Below are 25,721 nucleotides of genomic sequence, written 5' to 3'. Positions count from 1 at the left end.
AGGGCCCCAGAGCTGGGTATATGCTGGGAAGGGCCCTATTTTTATGGGATTGAGGTTGTCCCTCCCTCTGGGGGTGGCCCTATCCAATTGGTTTGTTTGTTGCTAGGAGTTTGGGTTTCATGGGCTAATAAAGGAACTTGAGTACACATTGCAACAAGTATGTGGACTGACAAAATTAAAACCAGACTGCCTGTTGTTTACATTCTTAGGAACACTGCAGAAGCTGTTTTTCTCAAGCTCTAAGGGACCTGTATCCTTTTTCTGACCCCACCTATGGGGTCCCAACTATTTCTACATCAGCATAGAGTGATGAAGCCAGGATAACACCATCACTGAGTAGCCCTGCTGGGAGAGAATAGAGAAGTGGAGTGGAGGAACCAGCCTACGAGCTCCAGGATGAAAAAGAGACACACAATCAGGTTAAAATGTGGAGGGCCAGGGAGCTCTTATCTCCCTGTGACAGAGCACCCCAAGTGACTGGCACACCCTGGCTTTATTCACTCAGACACAGGCACAAGCATTAGAGTTACACAGGATTCATCTGTTTCCCACTCTCCACAGTACTTGTCCAGGTAAACAACAGAATCTCAGCTGTTTTTACATTTCCCTGTAGTTTGTCAACATGCCATCTTCTTTGTGCTCACCAGGGAGGCCAATTAGGCCTTAGTCTTCCTATTTTCCCACATTTCTCCCTTTTTGTTTTACAATAGCAACAGTTGAATACAGTCACTGCTGTTTATCCCTAGAGGAAGTATCTGGGTGTAAGTATTCTATCTTTTGTTTTGAGGTCTAACCTTAATGACTATACCTCCAACCCCAGTTGTAATGTATCTGTTCTAGCTCTTTTCAAGGGCTTAGCCCTATCTGACTGCTTATACTATGACTAACCTAACTGTAGAGAAGTACTGTTTAACTGCTGAGAGGGAATGGACAAGTACAGACTGCTTTAACTACTTCCTGGTGAAGAGGAGCATAGTTGTGATGAGTCAGAGATAACCTCCAGAAGGTCAGTTCAGTGGTCCTCAATAGATACCAGGTGTTCTCTTCTTGAGTAGATGCTAAAGATGAACAAGTCTTTCCACCTCCTGGGTATTTTCTTCAGTTGTCATCTGAGAGAACACTTCCACTGTTGAGAAAAGTGGAGTCAAATTCCTTCATGGACGTGTCATGAGGAGGACCTCTCCATGGTTGTATGCTCTTAGAGGGTGCCCACACTGTGCATTTCCTGCAGTGACACAAGCAAATTCCCACCCCCATGCCAGCAGAGTAACCAATCCCTCCCATTTTCCAGTCTCCAGATACTGTCACAACACATGTGCCTTCTCCCTTTTCCCATGCCCTTGTACTTTTGATCAATGTGATTGTGCCAGAGTGCTATTTATATTACCAACAGGATTCAAAAAATTAAGTGTAAATGTTGCAAAATCAAGCTTGTGGCTTATTCCTATTATTATGTCTTTTTGTTTTTCTAGTTGCAGTTTCAAGGTTAAATGTGCATGGTCAATAATAGCTTGTCCTTGTGGATCATATGAAATTCCAGTGGCACGACTAACATTCCATTGCTGCAGAAATCTTTGAAAGTGCCCTCTTGTATAGGCAGGGCCATTATCTGTTTTTATTTTCTTAGGAACTTCCATCTTTGCAAATGCTGAGAGACAATGTTGCTGCATGTGGCCCACAGTCTTGCCTGCAAGGCAGGTAGTATGCATAAAATGAAAATAAGTATCTATACTAACATGCACATACTTCAGTACTGAATCTACTGAATTGGGATATGTGATACATCCATTTGCTGTAGCTCATTTGCCTGGAGGCCTCAGGGATGACAACCTTTTGATGGAACTGATGTAGGCAAAGTTTGACATGTCAGACAAGATTGTACAATGTGGCATGTCTGTGATCTTGAAAGTTTAAAGCTAGAGGAAAAGACTTGAGTACTTTGATGGAAATAAGAGTGAGAAAGCCCCGCCTGTTGAAAAATTGAAGCAATGAGTCTATTGGCATGACAATTTCCTTCTGCCACTGGTCCAGGAAGACTGGAGTGTGAGTGCACATGAACTATATATAAAAGGAGGCAGTCCTATTCTGAATGGCTGCCTGCAATCAAAAACAAATGAAACAGGGTGATCTAAAGTACTTTTTATAGTGACATTAACTACATTGGCAGAATTGCATAAAATGCTAATGGTATGCCAAAGTACATTCTAATATGGTAATCACAACAACCAATTCTGGTCTTTGAGCTGGAAGTCCAGGAATAGCAATTTTCTGGTGATTTTGCATAGTCTAGTAAGCAGCAAAACTTTGAGAGGATCCATCTGTAAAATAAGTTGAAGCATTCATAAGAGGAGTTGTCTGAATATTTCTAGGTGAAATAAATAATGACAAAACAGTTGTGCAAACTTATCTGAAGGATAATGATTATCAACTAATCCTGTATTATCCGCAAAGGCTATCTGCCAGACTAAGGAAGTTTATAGTAAATGAGTATGCTGTGCAAGGTTAACAGGAAGCACAGTATGGTCAGGATCAAATACTAAAAGCTGTATGCAGCGGTGGTGGGCCTAGCCATTTGATCTGTATATGTCTGAAGACTTTTTCTAAGCTGGTTAGGAAGATAAAGCTATTCAGTAGGTTGACATTTATTGTTCAATATTTGACCAAAGGGTCCACTAGGCAAGTGAAGAGTAGCATAAAAGGCACAGACTAATTCAGAACACCTGTCTGTCTGCCAAAGCAGCCTCTAATAACTGGAGCTTTAAGGGCTTCAGGTGTGAGGGTATAAGAATTCAAATCTAGATCTCCTTGTAATGTTTTATATAGATTGCTTAACTGGTATGTAGATATTCCTAATTTTGGGCAAATCTAGTTAATGTCCCCCAATCTTTGGAAATCATTCAGTGTTCATAACAAGTCTCTTAATGTTAATTTCTGGACTTGAAGTACTCTTTCCATTACCAGAGTTCCCAAGTAACTATAGGGAGAGGTAGTTTGAATTTTTCTGGGGCTATGCATAATCCATGTTTTACTAAAGCCCATTTAGTTTCTGCAAAAAGAAGGATAAGTTGTTGCTGAGAATTGACAGCAAGCAATATATCATCCATTTAGTGTGTTATATAAGTTTGAGGGAATTTTTTCCTCACAGGATCTAAAGCCTGACCAACAAAATATTGACACAGGGTAGGGATATTCATCATTCCTTTTGGCAAAACTGTCCATTGATAATGGGGCACAGACTCAACAAAGTTAGTGGCAGGAGCAGAGAATGCAAAACAAGGTCAGTCTTGTGGCTTAAAGGGATGGTAAAAAAGCAGTCCTTAGGATCAATAACTATTGTAGGCTAGTCCCTTGGGACTGCAGTGGGAGAGGGGAGTCTAGGCTGCAAAATGCCCTTAGGATAAATACGTGCATTAATAGCTCTTAAATCCTGAAACAGCCTCCACTTTCCTGATTTCTTGGGTATAACAAAAACAGAAGTATTCCAGGGGCTAGTGGAAGGCTTGATATGTTCCACTTTCAACTGTTCTGCTTATGCTCATAGGCAAATGAGCTTCTCCTTTGGTAGGACCTATTGATCTACCCAAACAGGCACATCAATTTTCCATTTAATGAGAATGGTTTTGGGATGGGGAAAAGCCACAATGACCCCATTAAAAATTTGTTTCATAGCCAGGATCTTTCCTTTTATTCCTCTGATAAACCTCCATAGGTTTAAGCATCTTTCTATCAACAGGTTGAATTGCCATATTAGTAATTTGAATTTGCCATTCTTTCAGCAGATCACTGCCCCACAAATTGACTGGGATCCCTGCTACACATAGATGAAAGACTTCCTTAAAATTATCAAAGCCTACATAAGGCAGAGGTAGAGCACTCTGTATAACCTGTCTGGAGGACCCAATCCCCACCAAAGAGGTGGCTGCTGCTTGGGTGAGCCAGGCAGGCAGCCAGTGGGATGAATCCATCACCAAAACATCTGCACTTGTATCCATGAGCCCTTGAAAATATTTTCTTTTAACCTTAAGGTTGTACATGGGCTGGTGACCTACAATATCTTGAGTGAAAAACATTTTCTTATGGGAGGGTGGTGCTAAATCCTTTACTTCTCACCTAATTGCTGTGGTTTTAACAGCTGGTAAAAGAATTAGTTGAGCAATATAATCTGGTTCAAAAACCCAAACATAGTGTGACTGAACCACAACCTAAATTTCTCCCAAGTTGAACAATCCCAGGGAGTGCTTTAATACCCTGGAGGTTTAAACTTTTTCCTAGGATTAGACCCATAGTACCTAAGGGAAGAGATCCCCAGATTCCTGTGGGGATCATAACTGGTTTATCTCCACCAATCAAAGTCACCCATTCAGTGGCAGGAAGGTCTAATCCTGCACCAGTAACAAGGGACTCAGCTGTCAAAGGACTGAGAGGAATGGGGCTGTAAGCCCATATTGGGAATGCCCCCATTGTTGGGCCTGGGGCCAGGCCTGCATCCCGTTTCTCACCAGTGTGGTGCCATTTTGATAATATTTAGAATTACATTGATTAGCCCAATTGTAAGACCGAGGGCCTTACCAAACGCTCCGAGGAGCTGACAGTAGCGAAGAACACCTGAGAAGGAACACACCAGACAAGTCGGAAAGTAAAACAGACCTTTATTAGTCTGGCCAGGTGGCACTCTCCAAGCAAACAAGCTGAGAGGCAACTGGCTCAGAGTCCGAGGCTCTTTTATAGGGGTTGCAAGGGGAAGTTAGCAAGCAGAGATTACAAAAGTGAGATGCTGATGGTTAGAGGATTTAGATAGCATGTTCCAGTACATTTAGATAGTAGATAGCATGTTCCAGTACATTTTCTGTTTATGGGGAGTTGGGTAATTTCAAAGAACAGTGTGCATTTCGTGAACCTTTGTTTTTCTTCCCAGAAATGACATCACATCGTTTACTCAGAAGGGAGGGGGAGTATCGAGTGAGGCAACATGGAGTAACCTTTGTTCAATTTCATATAGTCCCACACAATGATTTCCCTTGTGGCAATTCAGACCAGTGCTTGGTGCTTTCCCCTCCCAGGGAGGAACAATTGCACCCTTTCTTGTCTGAGGTTGAGTGCAGTGTTTATGAATATTCCCTGTTGTGTCACAATTAAAATGTTGGACCTTTGAAGAAGCCCAATTCTGTTTAATTAAACCAACCATAATGAGCAAATATAGAGGACTTATGACCTTCAATAACCACATCTTGAAACTTTCAAATAAGTCCAAGATTTTTAGTCACTCTGATGGTCCCTAGTGCTTGTTTACAGTCCTTATTAGCGTTTTGGGTTTTTTTTCTTGGTACCCAGGATCGAACTTGAGACCTTGCGCTTGCAAGGCAGGTGACAGAACCACTGAGCTAAATCTCCATCCCCTTATTAGTGTTCTTAAAAGCCAGCTGCAGCACCACAATTTCTGCTGCTTGGGCATCTGTCATTGGATGGCTTCCTACAACCTGGCTAAAAACTGGGCATAGGGCTCATGGAGACCTTGAAGAATGTGTAAGAAGGACTGAGTGGGAATACTATCCTCAGGTTTAATTACCCAGGCTTGTTTTCATTATAAGGCCCATTTGCTGATAAGCCTGGTCTGGACATGTTAACTGTGAAATTAGATCTGAGTACAGACCTGTTCCTAGCAACATTTCTTTTGTAATCTCCAGGTGTCCTCCCACCTAGTTCTGTTGAGTTTACTTAGCTGCTAATTCTTAAAAGTTAATGTGAAAAGTTAAGTATTGCCCTTAAGAGAGGCAAGACTTAGTTAAATGCTCATTGTCTAAAGGAAGCAAGTGCAGACTCCAATAAGCCTAATGTGAAAGGTCCTTGAACCTCATTGTTCATGACACTGGGTTTTAATTCTTTGAGCAACTTTTACTCCAAGGGATTGTGCTTGTGAACATTTTGTTGTGGATTGTTAGAGTCAGGATGAATATTAATTGTAAATGCACATGTCCCAAAGGGCTCTCTTAAGCACAGCCTGTCTAACCAGTCTTTGATAAGAAGATACTGCTTCTATCTCAACCACAGATGGAAGAAGAGGAGGGGACCAGGGCTCTTCACCCTTATCTTCATCTTCTCTCAAGGGTACATTAGGTGTAGGATGTTTCCCTGTAATTAAAGGGCAAAGAACTGCACAGACTCAGCTCTATATGGAGAAAGTTTTAGGACATGTAGCAGAGCCCTGAGTATAAGCATGCTCCAAACTTCACACTCAATCCCACCTCTACATCAAATGTATCCATCTGAGGAAACCAAGGATTATGTTTGGTAATTCTTCCTTTTTTCGGTACCGGAGATCAAACTCAGGACTTCGCACTTGTGAGGCAGGCACGGTGCCACTGAGCTAAATCTCCAGCCCACCAAGGATTATGTTTGATAATATCTTGCAATATCTGAGAAATCACCTGGGTACTAATTTGTGTGCCAGAGTGGTGCAATGGAATTTCCAAAAAAGGAATATAATGTTGTACTTCAATTGACGAACTTTGCCCCATTACCCTAGCTGACTACCATATGCACTCACATCCCTTTTTCCTTTTTTTCTCCTTTTGCCATTTTCTTTTGCCAGCTGTCACCTCTCCACTGTGGAAGTCCCTGTTGCTGAGTCACTACCTTTTTCCTTAGGTTGGACTTCCTTGATCAAGTCCCTGTTTGGGTGGCTCCTGTAGGAACCAGCCTATAAGCTTGAACCTGGCCAAGGGGTGATGAGGATGAAAAGTAAAGAGACACAGAATCAAGTTAAAATGTGAAGGGCCAGGGGCCTCTTGTCTCACTTCAATGTAGAGCACCAAGTAACGGGTGCACCTTGGCTTTATTCAGACAGGGGTACAAGCAATTAGGATTCATCTGTCTACCACCCTCCATGATACTTGTCCAGGTAAATAACAGGATCTCATGTGTTTTTACTTTTCCTTGTAGTGTGTCAGCACTCTGCCTGCCCTCTTCTTAGTGCTCACTGAGGAGGCTGATTAAGCCTCAGTCTTCCTATCTGGTCTCCCACAATCACAATTAGCCTTTTTTCTCCAGAATATCCCTCACCTGAGGGGGAACCAGAACTTTTAGCCTGTGTCCTAAAGTTAACTTTGCAGCTTCCTTTGTTAGCATAGATGTAGCTCAAGCAGGGTGGCCAGTCCAGCAGCCAACCCATCCAACTTTTTTGAAAAGTATAGCACTGGGCAAGAACCCCAACACATTTCCTCTATTTCCTGATACATAGAGGAAGAAGGGTTTTATTAGTTCAGGTATTCCCAGTGCTGGAACCTGAGTTAAGGCCATACTTTATTTCCCTAAAGTTATTTCAGGCACTTTTGTCTATTCTAAGGGTATAGACTCAAGACCTTTTACAGCCTCATGTAAAGGGTTTGCCATTAGTGCAGAACTAGGTAGCCAGATCTTACAAAAGCCAGCAATTCCCAGGAAGGAACAAAGCTGTTGTTTGGTGGCAGGAGGCCCAAGATCATAGCTATCTTAGATCCAGTCAACTGTCATTCCCCGGTGCAAGAAGATATCTCAGATACTGAACTTTCTGAGGGATATAAGCTTTTTCTTTGGAGATGTTATATCCTTTCTTAGCCAGAAAGTTTGTACAGTATTCTACAGAGAGTTTGTACAGTATTATAGTTGGATAATTTCCAAGTTGGAATCCAAACCAGAATACTATCTACATACTGTACAGTGGCTTCCTGTTCTAAATTCCTTAAGTCCTCTAGTTCCTGAGACAAAAGGTGAGGACTGTCTCTAAACACCTATGGAAGAACTAAGTATACTACTGCTTTTCTTTTGAAATAGAAATTGGGATGTAGAAGAAATCTGAATATAGGAGGATGGGGAAAATGGATTTTTAAAATCTTAAGACTGAGAACCAGCTAGCTTTCCCTGGGATTTGGAAGAAAATTATATATGGATCTGCCACTAGAGGGTGGAGTGGGACGACAGCCTCATTAATGAGGCAGAGGTCTTATACCATCCTGTGTTTTCATGTGGGTTTTACTACAGGGAGAATGGGAGTATTGCAAGGGGACTGAAAAGGCTGTATTTGAGAAACCTCTCTATGAGAGGCTGGAGGCTTTTATGTGCTGCTTCAACTACATATTGCTTTTGTTTAGGAAATGAGCTGGAGTCTTTCAGTCAAATTTTGTTTAAAGGAGCATCAGGGGTGTATAATGCCCATGTTTATTTTTAGAAGTATTTCTACTGATGAGTTATTTATTTTACAGTTTTATTTAACCATGTGTACTTAACAGAAAAATAAAATATCAATAAAGTAAAATGCAAAATATGTAATGAGTGCTTAGAATAAAAATCAACATCTATACATCAGCTGTTTAGTTGCTTACAAAACCTAAAAGATAACCTCAGAAATAAATTCTTGTATGAACTATAGTGAATATACAAACAAAAGTCTGCCATAGGAATAATCTTTGCTTTGATTGTCACACCCAAGGCAGTCTTCACACATGAAAAACTGCATGTTCCCTACACAAGTATTGCTTACACTGTTAGCACTTATGTTTTGTTTTCCTGTCATTTGGGGGGAACACAGTTGGCATCTTTTGGGTTTTCCTATTGTCGTAGTAGATCTTTGTGATGTTGCACCAGCCTGTTCACTTATTAGCTCACCAGTCTTTTCCAGAATTTTTTGGCATCTTTCCTTGGGCAGAAATATTTTGTTCTTCCTCTGTTGTAAGTGATCTTTTTATCATTTTTCAATCCCAGTCCTCTAGGAAAATTTCTCCATGATACTTTGTACTTGTTATTTTCTTTGCAAACTGTGAAACTGTGCCACACATCTTTAGAATTGAGTAAAACAAAATCATTAGCCAATGCTTTGTGTTTCAAATGGCAGCATAGTTGCTGCATAACTCAACAGCATCTACTCTACCTTTGGTTTTGTTGTAAAAAGTTACCATCTCTGGCTTCATTTTTGTCAAGGTTTCTGTGTCACTCTTGCCATCATGGTACAATGTTGACATCAGCAGTACTACTTTGTTTTTCTTTGCCATATACAAGGCCAGTGTTAGGTCTGAAATCCAAAGATTGTACTGTACACTGCTGTATTTTGAATTTGCATCATTTCATTGGAAATTTCTGCTTTATTCTTGAGTAAAGTTCCTACACTGGTCAACTTGTGCTCTGTTAGCAAATGTAATATCAATCAGTATCTGGTAAACCAATTGTTGAATGTCACACTGATTAGTTTGAAAGATAGGAGCAACAAGTCTGTTTACAGAATCATTCTTTTTATTACTGCATGAATAAAGACCTATTGGCTGAGTTCCAGGATATATTTCTAAATTGAAAATATGTCTTTGCATCTACAAGGGCGTATATTTTTATACCAAATTGTGAAGTTTATTTGGCAAATACTGCTTAAAGCTACAGTGATCATGAAACACTGCAAGCTGTTTATCAATAGTCATGTATTCAGATAGTGTGTAAATTGCTTGACATTTTGACACAAAGCTCTCAAACAATGAGCAGGTAGCAGCCAGATTGTTGGTTCATTTTCTTTCTTGGCAGGTAGTTTTGTTATCAAACCTCAGGCAATTTTGTGGAAAACCAAATCTCTTCAATGTCATTGTTATTCTACAAGTCTCAAGCCAGCACCCACCAGTTCTCCATAAGTCTTTTACATTCCTATGATTGCCATGAAAAAGCCCTGCCAAAATACAACAGACCTATGAATGCTTTCTGTTCAAATAGTGAGGTGTCATAATAAACACAGTTTTGAGTATGATTTGGTGCATACAGACTGGTTTACTTATATTTCATCATTTGGGTATTTCACACCATGTAGCATATTGTCTGTTACAAACACCCTCCAACATTGAATTGCAGTGCTGGGATTCTGTCCAATAGATTTCACCTCTGCCAAGAAACTAATTATATTTTTGGACCTAGTTCTAACATTGGATCATTCATGCATGTGGGACCATTTTGTTGCATTTCAACTAGTCAAATATGTACTTGCATTGCCATTTTCTTCCTCATGTAAATCAAGAAGGTCTTCATTCCCTGTGTCTGTATCAGTTGATTCTTGCTCCATTTCACTGTCACAGGATCTTTGGCTCAAATGGCCATTGTCAGTCATGATCATCATCATCATCATCATCATCATCAGTGCATGAGTCTCCTGTTGACTCACTTTTAACCAGCTCCCAAACTTGCAAATCTGGTTTTTATGTGCTATTGTAATGAATTGGGCTAATTCTATAAGAAAAAGCAAAAGAAAACATTTTTTAAAACAAATCCTAGGGCTGGGGATGTAGCTCAGTAGCACTGCAGCTGCCTGGCAAGCACAAGGTCCTGAGTTTGATCCTTAGTATCAAAAGAATAAATAATAAAAATGAAAAATAAGCCAGGGATTTAGCTCAGTGGTTCTGGCACCTGCTGTGCAAGCACAAGGTCCCGAGTTTGATCCCCAGTACCAAAAAAAATTTTTAAAATTAAAATGAAAAATAAAAACATCCTAAATGCAAAGAAATTTAACAATGAGCATTTCATAGCTAAAACTCATCTGTTGCTGCTTTGGAATTCCTATACACACCTTGCCATTCATCTGCCAAATGGGTGAATGTACAGATAGGTTCCTATTTTTCTCAGATGCAGCTACTGTCAGCCACACCTGGCCTCCATTACGGTAAAGTACATAGTTATATTACAAAAGTATGGTATGGGTATGTTTTAGCCCCTGGCCCCTGTAATGCCAAGTGATGCACAAAATGTACAGTGAAACATTCTGTGGGTAAAACTCACCTGTTGACTCTTTTGCACATGTACACCTTGCCATTCGTAATAACAAGAAAGTCCAAAGTTCTTCCTGTATTCCCCAAGTGTAGCTACTGAGACACACAGCTGGCTACCATTATGCTAAAGTACAGTGGAACCACTTATGAACTCAGTTTGTTCATGAGGGCTGGTTATAACTCAAGTTGGTCTATTGAAGGCTCAGGCTCCTTTACACAGCCTTCAAAGTTTCTCTCCTGTATAATTTTAGACCACACTTCCAGGAAGATCTCACTGTTCTTAGACATTGGCCCAGGTTTTCTCAACCCCATACAGGAAAGGATGTAGTAATGTTTCTTCCAGAACTCTTTTAAGAGTTAAATCTGAGACCATCTGGAAGCACAAGCAGCCAGCATTCAGATCATAGCTCAAGATTTTGTTTGTAAATTAAAACTAAAAATCCAGTTGTAACTCAAATTCATATGTCAGGCCAGTCATAACTTGAGGGTTCACTGTACATATTTTCATTAGAAAAGTATGGATGGATATATTTTATCTAGCGTGATGCCCCTTTCAGTCATAATTGCTGGCATAGCTGAATTTGCCATACCAGGTGCTCCATTATACCATGCAGCAAGATCCACCTGTTGGCTAATTTGGTCAGGCAGACCTAGTGTAGTCCCAACAGGAAAAATGTTTTGGCCTTAGCTGGAATTTGAGAATTGCCCCTAATTTTGCTATTAAATCTCTTTCTAACAAGGGAGTAGGACAGTGTGAGACAGTTATAAACTTATAGTTAAACATTTGGACTTTAAGATGCAGGAAAGGAGGAGAAGTAAAGAAACTCTTGACTATGGGTTTCAACCACACTATGGCTATAGACCTAGAGGAGGGTTTTCCAAAGAAGGAAATCAAAATGGAATGGCCTGCCCCTGTGTCAGTAGCAGTTGAATTGGGTCACCCATGACATCTAACATTACCCAGGTTTCCTCCTAGGAGATGGCAATGTGTGTGTAGAAGGGCTTTACAGGTTCTCCTAGGCCTCTTCAATTATCAGAGTAGGAAATGAGAGTTTTGGCTAGCCTATCTCCTCTCTGGGAATGCCTCAAGTGCCAGGAGTTAGGCATATTGGCTGCTTCACATTTGGAGCAAGGGCCAGGCAGTGACCAGTGCCATGGGCTGAGCCTGAAGATGGTCCTTCGTCTCTTCCCTGCTTCCTTTCTCCATAGATTATTGTAGACCCTGGATGGTGTAGCCCCAGGAGACAGTTACATTGTATTCTTCCCTGTTCCCTTCCTGCACATGCCCTGATCACAAAACAATGACTCTACATTGTGCCTTGGCCACATAGGCCACATAGCATTATTTGCCCCACCTTCTCTTTGTTTGCCTTCCACTATAAATAAAGAGTACATGGTGCTTGAGATAGCCATTAGATCCCAACAAGCTATGAATATGTGGTCTTAGCTGTCAAGAGTAATCTTGGTCTCATCATCTTTTCTTCATCTCCCACCACTCTCCCTGGCCTCAGACTCTACACTATGTGGGTCCCAGCATCTGGCACCCAATGTGGCTGGTGTGAGGGGCTTCAGAATTCAGGTGAGGAGACACTTCCATTAGTGCACAAAGCAGGGAGGTGAGTGGTTTGCTGGGTGTAAAACATGGAACAGTCAGGCTCACATGGGCGACAGCTCTATCTTCAATTGCTACAGGAATTACTAAAAGCTAAGAGGACTATAGTCAAATTAAATAAGCTTTGCTCTTTTCTTTTGGGATCCTGGATAAGTTTGTTTTTGTTTTGCTTCTTTTGGTACCAGGGATTGAACTCAGGACCTTGCGCTTTTGAAGCATGTGGCAGAACCACTGAGCTAAATCCCTGGCCCCTTTTCTTTCTTTTGTTCAGGATACTTGTCCTTGGTTTCCAGAGCAGGACACGGTGAATCTTGATACTTGGCATAAAGTAGGGAAACAGTTGAGAGATCGTTATACTACCAAGGATCTGGACAAGATTCCTATCTTTACCTTTATTTTGTGGTCATTGGTTAATGAGTGTTCAGATGCCCATCCTGCGATTGAATGTGCCACTGATACAGTACCAAACACAGCGTCACACTTTAAACAGTTCAGGGTTATGAGAAAATGAAAGTGGCCTTTGAGCAGCTTGAGGCTGAGGGGGAAGTCGGGGGAATGGAGCCCTCAGCCCTGGTGAAGCCCTTGGCCCCAGTGGAGAAGCCCTTCTCTGAGTTTTCTGATTGCTCCTCAGAGGTCTCAAGGGATGAGGCAGACTCCAATGTACAGAATGCATTGGGGCTTGCAGCTCTGGCTGCTCTTCTCATTTCTGTGCTGCTGAAAGCAAAATTCAATGCAGTTACACTATCTTGGGTGAAATCAAAAGCTATACTTCCTTAAAGGGCACTTTAGCTGCACTACAGATGTCCACATTGGCTGTAGGTCTGCCCCACCCCACCCCCAACACACAGATGGCACTCTAATGAGCTCATGATCAAGGGGAAGCCTGGGAATGTTTCAGGCCTGGAATATACCCCATCATAGATGTTCCCAACTCAAATAATCCAAGGCAAATGCTTAGGCAACATGAGCCTATTCCTTTTAAAACTTTGAAAGAGCTAAAAATGGCTGTTATTGCCTATGGGCCCATAGCTCCTTTTATTGTGGCGGTGGTAGCCACTTCGGCTATGCCCCTAGATGATTGGAAAGCCCCGGCCAAGGCTTGCATGTCCTCAGGTGATTTGTTGTGGAAGTCTGTGTACATTGACCAGTGTGCATAACAAGCCATGCTCAAACAGTACCATGCGGTTCCCATTACTATGGACATGCTCACTGGAGAGGGCAATCAGACGGGTCTGGTTAACCAGTTGACTTATGTCCAACCAGCTTATGATCAGATACAGCTTGCAGCACTGCGAGCTTAGAGAGAGCTCTCATTGAAAGGTAAAAAAACCATGGATATAACCACTATCAGAGAGGGGCCTGATGAGGCTTTCCAAAATTTTGTGAGTAGACTTTCACAGGCAGTCTCCCACATGGGGTCAGGACATCATAGTCAGGGAAGAAAAAAGCCTGTCATACCCTGTCACAAACTGAACTGCCATGGTTTGGGCTACTCAAATTTTTCCTAGGGCTGTTGGTCAGTTCTCCACCCCAACCAGTGGCCAAACCCATCTCCTGGCTGTGAGATGATCCAGTCTGGGTTGACCAGTGGCCTTTACCACAGAAGAAACTCCTAGCTGCATACCAGCTTATAGAGGAACAATTAGGAGCAGGTCATCTAGAACCCTCCACTAGTCCTTGAAATACTCTAATTTTTGTGATAAAAAAAATCAGGAAAATGGTGCCTCCTACAGGATCTTTGTCCAATCAATAAGATCATGGAGCCTATGGGGGCATTGCAGCCCAGACTTCCAAGTCCTTCCATGATTCCTTTGTCCTTTCATTTATTGGTCATAGACTTCAAGGACTTTTTTTTACCAGACTTCTTTCCTTCTGACTAAACATTTTGCATTTAGTCTTCCTTCACCCAATAATCAAGACCCCACTAAAAGATTTCAGTGGAGGGCCAGGGATTTAGCTCAGTGGTGCTGCCACCTGCCTCACAAGCTCAAGGTCCTGAGTTTGATTCCTAGTACCAAAAAAAAGGTGTCAGTGGAAGTGCCTACCTCAAGGCATGACCAACAGTCCCACTCTTTGTCAGGAATATGTGAATTGGGCCATACAACCTCTGATGACACAATTCCCTCAGGCTTATATTATTCAGTATATGGATGGCAATCTTCTAGCCCATGCTTCTCTACCTGTGCTCCAGGAACTTTACTCTGCCTTGCAGGTGGGACTTTCCACTTTGGGGTTGGTTATAGCCCTGGATAAAATCCAAAAAATACCCTTTTTCTTATTTGGCACATATTCTAGAAAATACTTGGGTAAGACCTCAACTTGCCCAGATTTGCACTGATCACCTTTCTGCACTTGATGATTTTCAAAAGTTCTTGGGAGACATCAACTGGCTTTGACTGTCATCTTTAATGACTACAGACTACCAGCCATTATTTAAAATCCTTGAAGGTGACCCTTCGCCCACCTTGACTCACCTCCTAACCCCTTCAGCTTGTGAGGCCTTGTGTAAGGTGGAGAAGGGTATTCAACAGGCAGCCCTCACTCGTGTTGTCCCTGAACAGCCTTTATGGTTGGTGACCTTGTCCACTCTCCATATCCCAACAGGAGCCCTGTGCCAGACTCGGGGTTCTTGAGTGGATCCATCTTCCTAACTCACCACCCCACTCTCTTACCCCTTATCCCTCTTCAGTGGTTGCTGTGATAGGCCATGGACAATGACACTGTCTTCAATTCCTGGTGAGAGAAGCTCATATACTCTATACCTTATTCCCTACAACAACAGTGATGGGTTTGACAGTTTTCTGAAGATTGGCAGACTGCCTTAGCCTACTTCCCCAGACAGATTGACAGTCATCTGCCTTTGGACAAGATTTTACAATTTGCAAACCTTACTCCTTTCACTTTCCCTAAGGTTGTCCAGTTGTTGCTTTTGGAAGGAGCCATTACTGTTTTCACAGACAGCTCCTCTAATGGATTTGTGGGATATTATTCCTCGAGTGGGAATAGATCTCAAGATACTTTTTTTTTTTTGGTACTGGGGATTGAACTCGGGTCCTTGTGCTTGCAAGGCAGGTGGCAGAACCACTGAGCTAAATCCCCGGCCCTAGATCTCAAGATACTGGCTTTACATCTCCTCAGTGTGCCAAATTATAGGCTGCCATTTGGGTGCTTGAGGAGTTTGCTTCTGTTGCTTTCAATTTGTACTCACACAGTGCCTATGTAGTGGGTGTAGTCCAAAAAATAGAAACTGCTACCCTTTGCTCCACTACCAGTGAAGTTCTCTTTCAGCTTTTTCATTGTCTGAGAGACTTTGTGAGATGCCACATTTATCTTTGTTTCATCTCACACATTCATGCACATTCTTCCTTCCCTAGGCCATTGTGTCAAGGAAACAACACTGTTGATAATCCTATTGCTCCTTTCCTTCCTCAGCGTCTTCCACTCGCCCTTCAACAGGACACTGCCTCACATTGTTTTTCACCAAAATGCTTCCACTCTATGCAGACTTTCATATTTCCTGAGAACAAGCATACAGCATTGTTCGTGCCTATTCCATCTGCATACTTCATATTCCATCACCCATCCAGGGTGTCAGTCCTAGAGGCCTGAATCCTCATGACCTCTGGCAGATGGATGTGACCCATGTTCCAAAGTTTGGTTGCCTCAGATATGTTCATATTTCTGTAGACAGCTATTCCTCCATGATTGTCACTTCCACTCAACCAGGTGAGGCTGCCTGACATGTTATTGATCAATGTAACATTCCTTTCAGGAGCTCGGTTTTCCAAGGGCTATCAAAACTGATAGCGGAACTACAGCACTCTGAAAAAAGAGTTCAAAGAGGATATAAGAAAATGGAAAGACATCCCTTGCTCCTGGGTAGGAAGAACGAATATAGGGAAAATGGCCATACTTCCAAAACTGCTATATAGATTTAATGCAATGCCAATTGAAATTCCAACAGTATACTTCACAGAACTAGAGAAAACAATCCAAAAATTCATTTGGAACCAGAAGAGACCTAGAATAGCAAAAGCAATTCTAAGCAACAAAGACATGTCAGGGGGTATCACAATCCCCAACTTAAAACTATACTACAAAGCTACTGTGAGAAAAACAGCATGGTACTGGCAAAAAAAAAAAAAAAACAGAACCAAGGATCAGTGGAATAGATTAGAAGATCCAGAAACAATTCCAGACATACTAAGCCACCTCATCTTTGACAAAGGAGCCAACCACACTCATTGGAGGAAAAATAGCCTGTTTAATGAATGGTGTTGGAAAAACTGGATTTCAGCCTGCCAAAGATTAAAACTAGACCCATATCTGTCACCATGCACTAAACCAAGATCAAAGTGGATTAAAGATCTAAATATTGAAACAGAAACACTAAACTTTCTGGAAGACAGGTAGAACTCTCAAAGACATTGCCACAGGAAAAGTTTATTATAAACTTTATGAACAAACCCCAGTAGCCCAGGAACTAGCAGAAAGAATCAACAACTGGGATCTCATCTTATTAAAAAGCTTCTGCACTGCAAGAGAAAGCACCAACAGAGCTAAGAGACAACCTACAACGTGGGAAAAGAATTTTAGCAGCTGTACCTCAGACAAAGGACTACTGTCTAGAATCTATAAAGAAATGAAAAAAATCAGACCCCCCCCCCAAATTGAAAGAACCAATTCAAAAACATTTCTGACCAAGAAGTAAAAGCAGCAAATAAACATCTGAAAAAATGTTCAATATCACTGGTCATTTGAGAGATGCAGATGAAAACAACACAGATTCCACCTCATCCCAGAAAGAATGGCTGCTATCAAGAAATCAACCAATTTGCTTGCTTTGGGAGCACATATACTAAAATTGGAACGGTACAAAGAAGATTAGCATGGCCCCTGCGCAAGGATGACATGAAGATTCGTGAAGCATTCCATATTTTTATGCACATTCAAAAGGCCACTTCACACAGCAGTATCAGAATTCTAGCTCAGGTTCCCTCCCTCCTTGTGTTCACTTAAAACCACAGTGGTACAGGAATGAAGAAAATGACTCCTCTCTGAAGATGAGACTCAAAGTGTGGAGTGGCAAGGTGGTACCCAAACCCCAGTCTTGCTGCACATCCACCCACTCTGCAGGTCTCAACAAATGGGAGCTATTACATCAGACAGTGACGAGTCCTGCTGCTCCCTTGCAGTGTCTGATAGACCACTGTGGATTCAGACTGGGAGCATTGAAGTTAACAGTGAAATGGGCCCCACAAAGACATTACCAGGCTGCTGGTTTCATGGACCTGTAGCACAGTGACAGAGCAACAGAGCATCAGGACTGAATGAAATTGGAGCTTTTTAAAGCTGCACTAAGAAGTAAATGTTAAGGCAGTGGTTAAAACCAACAGGCTATAAAGGGGCACTTGCAGATATTACTAAAACGAAGAAAAGGGATTAGAGCATATTGTATAAGAAATAAACTTGCAATGAATTATGCATAAGGTGAGGAGAAAAGTGGTGTGGACACAGACAAGAACTCACTTGAATTCATGTATGAAGAATCACTGACAGTAACTTATTCTGAATGTGAAATTACTGCAGTACAGTTCAGACAGGCCTAAAAGGCACGGATGATGCAGAAGTGTTTAATTGTTTTTCATACTTAAACTTTGGTTTATATTAAGCAGTTCAGAAATGAGCAAAGATTTTTAACATGGTCTTCTGTGAATGGCAATACTCTCACAGACATGGCCAGCATTTCCTTCAGGTCCCAGCACAATGACAGGAAACATGATCTTCTGTACTGCTGAGAGAATGGCACAGTGCCCCAGCCTCCCCACAAACACGAGTTGGCTCTTTGTTTAATAAAGCAGGGATGTACTATCTTGAATATAAAAAAATCAACCAATAACATGCTGGCGGGAGTATGGGGAGAAAGGAACCCTTCTCCATTGTTGGTGGGAGTGCAGAGTGGTGCAACCATTGTGAAAATCGGTATGAACCTACCTCAGAGAACTAGGGCTAGAGGTCCCATTTGACCCAGCTATTTCTCTGCTGGGTATCTTCCCCCAAAGATTTGAAAGAATCATACCACAGTGATATATGTGCACCAACATTTATAGTGGCACAATTTGTAATAGCTAAAGCTTGGAAACAGCCCAAGTGCCCATCAACTGGAAACTGGAAAAAGAAGATGTGGTTTTTTAATAAAATGGAGTACTACTCAGCCATAAAAAATGAGAAAGTAGAGACATATCTAAATGGATGCACATTGAGGTGATAGTCTTAAGTGAAATAAATAGGACACACATGTAAATACTGAATAGTTTCTCTGGTGTGAGAAACTGAAAGTTTAAGGATGCAAAGGTATAGTAGATAATGTGAAATAGGAAAAGGGATAAAGGGGAAGGGGAAGTGGGAGGGGTAGGGGAAAGGAAAGAAGGGAATGGAATTAATATGAGAAAATGAAAAAATGGAAGCAAAGTCTTTGTAAATATGGAGGGATGGAGGGGTTGAAGGACAGGGAGGGGAAGGGAGAAAAATAGGAACCGAGAGAGATTATGTAAAGGTGCAAATTTCCAATGATGACTGTCATTATATTGTATACCTAAAATGTACCAATAAAATAATATTTAAAGAAAAAGAAAGTTTATGCAGCAGAATGAGCCAATGTGAGGAAAGAATTTCAGATGTAGATGATAAAATTGCAATTAGTGACCAAGAAAAGAAAAATTTCTTTAAAATTGTAAGGGACCATGAGAAATCAACCCAGCAGCTTCTAGATGATGCAAAGAAGAATAAAATAAGACTGATCACAGTCAATGAAGAAACGAAACAGAGAGTGCAGATGACATAAAAAAATCTGTTCACAGAAGTGATGGCAGAAATCTTCCCAAGCAGGGTAAAAGAACTTGATGTACAGATAAGTGAGGCATATGGGACTGCAACCAGCCTTGATTTTAAAAAAACTACACATAGGCATATAATTGTTAAGATTCCAGAAACCCAACAGAAGAAAAAAATTCTACAGGTGGTTAGAGAAAAGAAATATCACATACAAAGGAAAGCCCATCAGAATCACAGCAGGCTTCTCATTGCAAATCCTCAAGGCAGCAAGAGCTTGGAGTGACATATTTCAAGCCCTAGAGGAAAACAGCCTCCAACCCAGATTGATGTGCCCTACAAAAGTTATCTTTCCATATTAATGGAGAAATAAGATACTTTTATGACAAAAAGTGCCTTAGGAACTTCATGAATACCAAACCAGCACTCCAAAAAATTTTAAATAATATCCTAGGACAAGACAATGAGGATCACAACCCCAGGAAGCCCACAGAATGAATCCATCAGACATTACAAGAAATTACATGCAAAGGAGGAAGATACAACTAAAAGAAGTCATGACAAGAATAAGTCAATATGTATCAATTATAACCATCAATGTAAATGGTCTCAATTCATCTATCAAAAGAAATAGACTGGCAGAATGGGTCAAGAAGCAAGATCCAACAATATGCTGGATACAAGAAACACACTTAATTCAAAAAGAAACTCGTAGACTGAAAGTTAAAGGGGGGGAAGCAATACTCCATGTGACAGGAACCTGAACAAAAGCAGGAGTAGTTATTCTCTTTGCAGATCAAGTGGATTTCAAACCAACACTGATTGAGACAAAGAAGGACACTTCATTCCTTGTAAAGGGAACTGTCCAAGAGGAAGAGATGACAAGCATAAATATCTATGCACCAAACACTAGTGCGCTCAACTATATAAAAGAAAATATAAACGGACATGAAAAATCATATAAGCACTAATACAAAAGTAGTGGGGGACCTCAGTACCCCACTGTCACAAATAGATAGTTCAACTAGACAAAAAATAAGCAATGAAATACTAGAACTCAATCAAACTCTTGAACAAATGAGCTTTACAGATGTTTACAGAGTCTTCCACCCCACAAAATCAGAATATACATTCTTTTCAGCTGCACATGGGTCGTTCTCCAAACTAGACCACATACTTGCTCATAGAACATGTTTAAGTGCAAAGGAATTGAAGTTATCCCCTGTACATTATCAGACCATACTGCAATGAAATTGGAGATCCATAGCAAAAGAAATAGCAATAATTTCATAAACATGGCAATTGAACAATACACTTCTGAATAACCAATGGGTCACAGAGGAAACTAAAGAAATCAGACAATTCCTACAATTAAATGACAATGACAGTACAACGTATTGGAATCCATGGAACACAATGAAAGCTCTCTTACAAGGGAATTTCATAGCAGTGAATAATCACATTAGGAAAACCGAGTAAGCCCAATTAAACAAGCTGATGCTGAACCTCAAGCTTCCAGCAAAAGAGAAGGACAAACCCAAAGCTCATACAATGGAGAAAATTATAAAGATCAGAGCAGAAATCAATGCAGTGGAGCCCAAGAATGATACAAAAAAATCAGTGAAGCCAAGAGTTGGTTCTTCGAAAAAATAAAATTGGCAAACCCTTAGCCAACCTTATCAGAAAAAAGAAAAGGCCCAGTTCCATGGAATGAGGAATGAAAAGGGTGAAATTACAATAGACCCAGCAGAAATCCAGAGGATCATCAATACATACTTCAAGAACCTATACGCCAATAATATGGAAAACAGAGAAGAAATGGACAGATTCCTAGATACGTATGAATTACCAAAGTTGAACAGACCTAAAAATTCTAAACGACCCAATATCAATCAATGAAATTGAAAATGTAGTTAAAAACTTACCAACTAAAAAAAGCCCAGGTCCTGATGGCTTCACTGCTGAATTCTAAAAGACATTTAGAGAGGAACTACTGCCACTACTATTTAAACTCTTCAATGGAATTGAAAGGGAAGCAATACTCCTGAACTCATTCCTGGAAGTAAGCATCACCTTGGTCCCCAAAGCAGAGAAAGACCCAACCAAAAAAGAGAACTATAGACCCATCTCACTAATGAACATAGATGCAAAAATCCTTAATAACATACTGGCAAATAGAATGCAGAAGACCACCAAGAAGATCATACACCCTGACCAAGTGGGATTCATCCCAGGGATGCAGGGATGATTCAACATACACAAATCAATCAATGTAATACACTGTATCAATAGAGCCAAATTCAATTCCCAATACCAAAAAAAAAAATCAATAGAGCCAAAGACAAAAACCATATGAACATCTCAATAAATGCGGAAAAAACATTCGACAAAATACAACACCCATTCATTGTAAAAATCCTACAAAGAATTGGAATAGACAGTCTCTATCTCAATGTGATAAAAATCATCTATGAAAAACCAATAGCCAGTATCATACTAAATGGTCAAAAGCTGGAATCCTTCACACTCAAATCAGGAACAAGACAAGGATGCCCACTATCACCACTCCTGTTTATTATAGTTTTGGAAACATTAGCCATGGCACTTAAACGAGAGAAAGAAATAAAAGGAATAAAGATAGGAAGTGAAGAAGTCAAATTGTCATTATTTGCAGATGACATGATACTCTATATAGAAGACCCCAAGAATGCCACCAAAAGTCTTCTAGACTTAATAACCAAATTCAGTAAAGTAGCTGTATACAAGGTCAACACACAGAAATCAATAGCTTTCCTCTACATGAACAACAGGCTCACTGAGACAAAAATAGGGCAAACAATTCCTTTCACAATAGCATGCAAAAAACTGAATTACTGAGGAATCAACCTAACACAAGAAATTAAAGCCCTCTTTTCTGAAAACTCTGAAAAGAGAGGTTGAAAATGGTATCAGAAAATGGAAAGACAACCTTTGCTCCTGGGTAGGAAGAATCAACATAGTGAAAATGGCCATACTTCCAAAGCTGCTATATAAATTCAGTGCAATCCCAATTGAATTCCCAAAAGCATACTTCATGGGCCTTGAGAAAACAATTCAAAAATTCATTTGGAATAAGAAAAGACCCAGAATAGCAAAAGTAATTCTAGGCAACAGAGACATGGCAGGGGTATCACAATCCCCAACTTGAAACTGTACTACTAAGCTGCTGTGATAAAAACAGCATGAGACTGGCAAAGAAACAGGCCTGAGGACCAGTTGGACAGATTAGAAGATGCACAAACATCTCCAGTCACACTCAGCCATGTCGTGTTCAACAATGGAGCCAAATACCCTCACTGGAGGAAAGATAGCCTCTTTAATAAATGATGCTGGAAAAATGGGGTTTCAGCTTGCCAAAGATTAAAACTAGACCTATATCTCTCACCACGCACTAAACTAAAATTGAAATGGATTAAAGATCTAAATATTAAAACAGAAAGGCTGAACCAGCTGAATCAGAGGTTAGGTAGAACTCTTGAAGACATTGGTGTAGGAAAAGATTTTATGAACAGAACCTCAGTTGCCCATGAACTAGCACAACCAATCAACAAGTGGGATCTCTTCTGACTAAAAAGCTCTGCACAGCAAGAAAAAACACCAGCAGTGTGAAGAGACAACCCACAATGTGGGAAAAAATTTTCACCTGCTGTTCCTCAGACAGAGGTCTATCTGGAATCTATAAAGAACTTTAAAAAATCAGACCTCCCACATTTAAAGACCCAATCCAAAAATGGGCATCTGAAATGAACAGACACTTCTCAGACAAAGAATTAGAAATAGAAAATAAACATGAAAAATGTTCAACATCACTGGTCATTGGAGACATGCAAATGAAAATAACGCTGAGATTCTACCCCACCCCAGAAAGAATGGCTGTTTTCATGAAATGAACCAATAACAAATGCTGGTGGGGCTGTGGGGAAAGAAGAACACTGCTCCACTACTGTTGGGAGTGTCAACTGGTGCAACCACTGTGGAAATCAGTATGGAGATACCTCAAAGAACTAGGACTGGAAGTCCCATTTGACCCAGGTATTCCCCTGCTCGGTATCTTCCCCAAAGAATTAAAAGAATCATACCATAGTGATATATGTGCACCCATGTTCATAGCAGCACAGTTTGTAATAGCTAAAACTTTGAAACAGCCCAAATACCCATCAACTGGAGACTGGATAAAGAAAATGTGATGTTTTTAAAAAATAATATGGAGTATTAGCCATAAGAAATGAGAAATTAGAGACATTTACAACTAAATGGATGCATACTGAGGCCATACTCTTAAGTGAAATAAACAGGACACACGTGTAAATACTGAATAGTTTCTCTGGTGTGAGAAACAAAGTTTAAATAAGGACTAAAATGTATAATAGATAATGTGAAATAGGAAGAAAAGGAGCAAAGTGGAAGTGGGTAGAGTGGGGGAAAGGAAAAAAGGAAATGGAATTAATATGAGAAAATGAAAAAATGGAAACAAATTCTTTGTAAATAGGGAGGTATGGGGGGGTTAAAGGGAGGGCAGGGAATGGGGAAAAAATAACCACAAGAGATTATGTAAATGTGCAAATTTCTAATGATGAATGTCATCATATTGTATACCTAAAATGTACCAATAAAATTAATTTTAAAAAATAAAAATCTTTTAAGTTAGACAGCATGGATCTGTCTAATATATTTTGTTCTAGTTATCCCTGCCACAGTAGAACAGCCACTGTTCCACTCAAAGGCTCAGTGTCATGGGTTAACTGTTGTACCTCCCATATCAATCAGACTCATACATTCTGTGTAATTTTCAGAATGCTCTCATGTACTGTTAAATTACAGTGGATTCTTTCCAGTTACTTCTCTTGAAATTAATCATCATTTCGGACAGCCTAGCCTGTGGAGGCTTGGTGCATATACTCATAAAATAATGCAATCCAGCTATAGCCTTAAAGACCGGAGTCACGTGGGAGCTGCTAGCCACTGGGGACATGCTTGTGTGGAGACACCCTATATTTTCCTTAGTGGGTCCATTAATGTTACCAATAACACTGATGATACTTTTAATGTTACCTGTACCAACTGTGACCTTACCAACTGTGCTACTTGTCTCAATACACTGCCCATTCTTGTGTTGTATCATCCCTCTTTTGTCATGATTCCCACTGATCTTTCTGGATCCTGGTATAATGACAGAGGGCTCCAAGTACTAAAAGAGATAGAAAATCAATTGAGCCATCCCTGACAGATAGTTTACCTCATCATCCTGGGTATTGTGACTCTGATCACTCTTCTTGCCTCCACCATGGTTTGCCTCTGTGGCTTTGGCCAAAACCATCCACTCATTTTGTCAACCATCTGACCAAAAAAATACCTCCTATGCCTTAGAAACTCAGGAGGATGTTGACTCCAAGATTCAGATTCAACTTGAAGCACTTGAGGCAGCCGTTCTCAAGTTAGGAACACAAGTTAAAGCCCTTTAATTCCATCAAGGGCTTCACTGACATGCTGAATTTAAACCCATTTGTATTACAGCTCTAAAATATAATGGGACAACATGGCCCTAGGGAACAGGTTACTGCTCATCTCATGAGTATCTTCTTCCACTAGGCCAACTTCAATCTGGATTTTAAAAATGTACACAAGTTCTAGGCATACAACATGCACAGGTTCAGAGTCTTGCCCCAGATCAAGCTGCTTCAGCAGTGCTGGACCTCCTCAATGGGTTCAGTCCTTCCAGTATTGGCAGGGACACCGTGGTTGCCATGTTTGCACTCTTAATTGTCCTGATTATACTGATTGTCTTGATTCTAGTCTGCTGCTGAATGTTCCAGCACCAACTGCTCCACCTTGCCTTGGAACAACATTGGAATCACCTCAAGTCACAAACAAGAAAAGGGAGAGATGCCACGAGCCGAGCCTGAAGATGGTCCTTCATCTCTTTCCTGCTCCCTTTCTTCTCCCTGCTTACTTTCTCCTCCATAGATTATTGTAGACCCTGGATGGTGTAGCCCCAGGAGACAGTTACATTGTATCCTTCCCTGTTCCCTTCCTGCATGTGCCCCAATCACAAAACACTCTACGTTCTGCGTTGGCCACATAGGGTATGAAGCACTATTTGCCCCACCTTCTCTTCCTGTTTGCTTTCCACTATAAATAAAGAGCTCATGGTGCTCCAGGTGTCCATTAGCTCCTGACAAGCTATGGTTCCATGTGGTCACAGCTTTCAAGAGTAATCTTGGTCTCATCATCTTTTCTTCATCTCCCACCACTCTTCCTGGCTTAGGACCCTATGCTGTGCAGGTCACACCAGGCCTAATGCAGTCTCATGCCCAGTGTTCAGTCTTAATGCACTTGAGATAGGAACTCTTTCTCAATTGACCCTATGTTTTCCCTTAGACAACCTGGGTGAATTTAAAGCATTGCCAGTTGCAACAGCTATAATCTTAGTCTTTCTTTTTTTGTCTCCCTTCTGCATCCTGATTGTTAAATGC

The 25,721-nt window shown here is 40.8% G+C and overlaps 1 long non-coding RNA gene and 1 other non-coding gene across 2 annotated transcripts in view; both read left to right on the top strand.

The window, feature by feature from the left end:
* Positions 1-25,463, top strand: part of LOC110348848 (uncharacterized) — a 36,739-nt gene extending 11,276 nt beyond the window's left edge. The window contains exon 2 of the long non-coding RNA XR_002394424.2: positions 25,042-25,463. This is a non-coding gene — a long non-coding RNA (uncharacterized LOC110348848). The remainder of the gene's footprint in view (positions 1-25,041) is intronic.
* Positions 17,213-17,319, top strand: LOC147821938 (U6 spliceosomal RNA). The gene has a single exon (XR_015446357.1). It is a non-coding gene; the product is annotated as a U6 spliceosomal RNA (small nuclear RNA).
* Positions 25,464-25,721: the final 258 nt, after the last annotated feature.

The sequence above is a fragment of the Heterocephalus glaber genome, unplaced genomic scaffold (assembly GCF_053883595.1).
Source record: "Heterocephalus glaber isolate CG9 unplaced genomic scaffold, H.glaber_assembly_v1.0 deba00001687, whole genome shotgun sequence".
In the NCBI taxonomy this organism is placed as follows: Eukaryota; Metazoa; Chordata; class Mammalia; order Rodentia; family Bathyergidae; genus Heterocephalus; species Heterocephalus glaber.
This window is presented reverse-complemented; position numbering and strand designations above follow the sequence as displayed.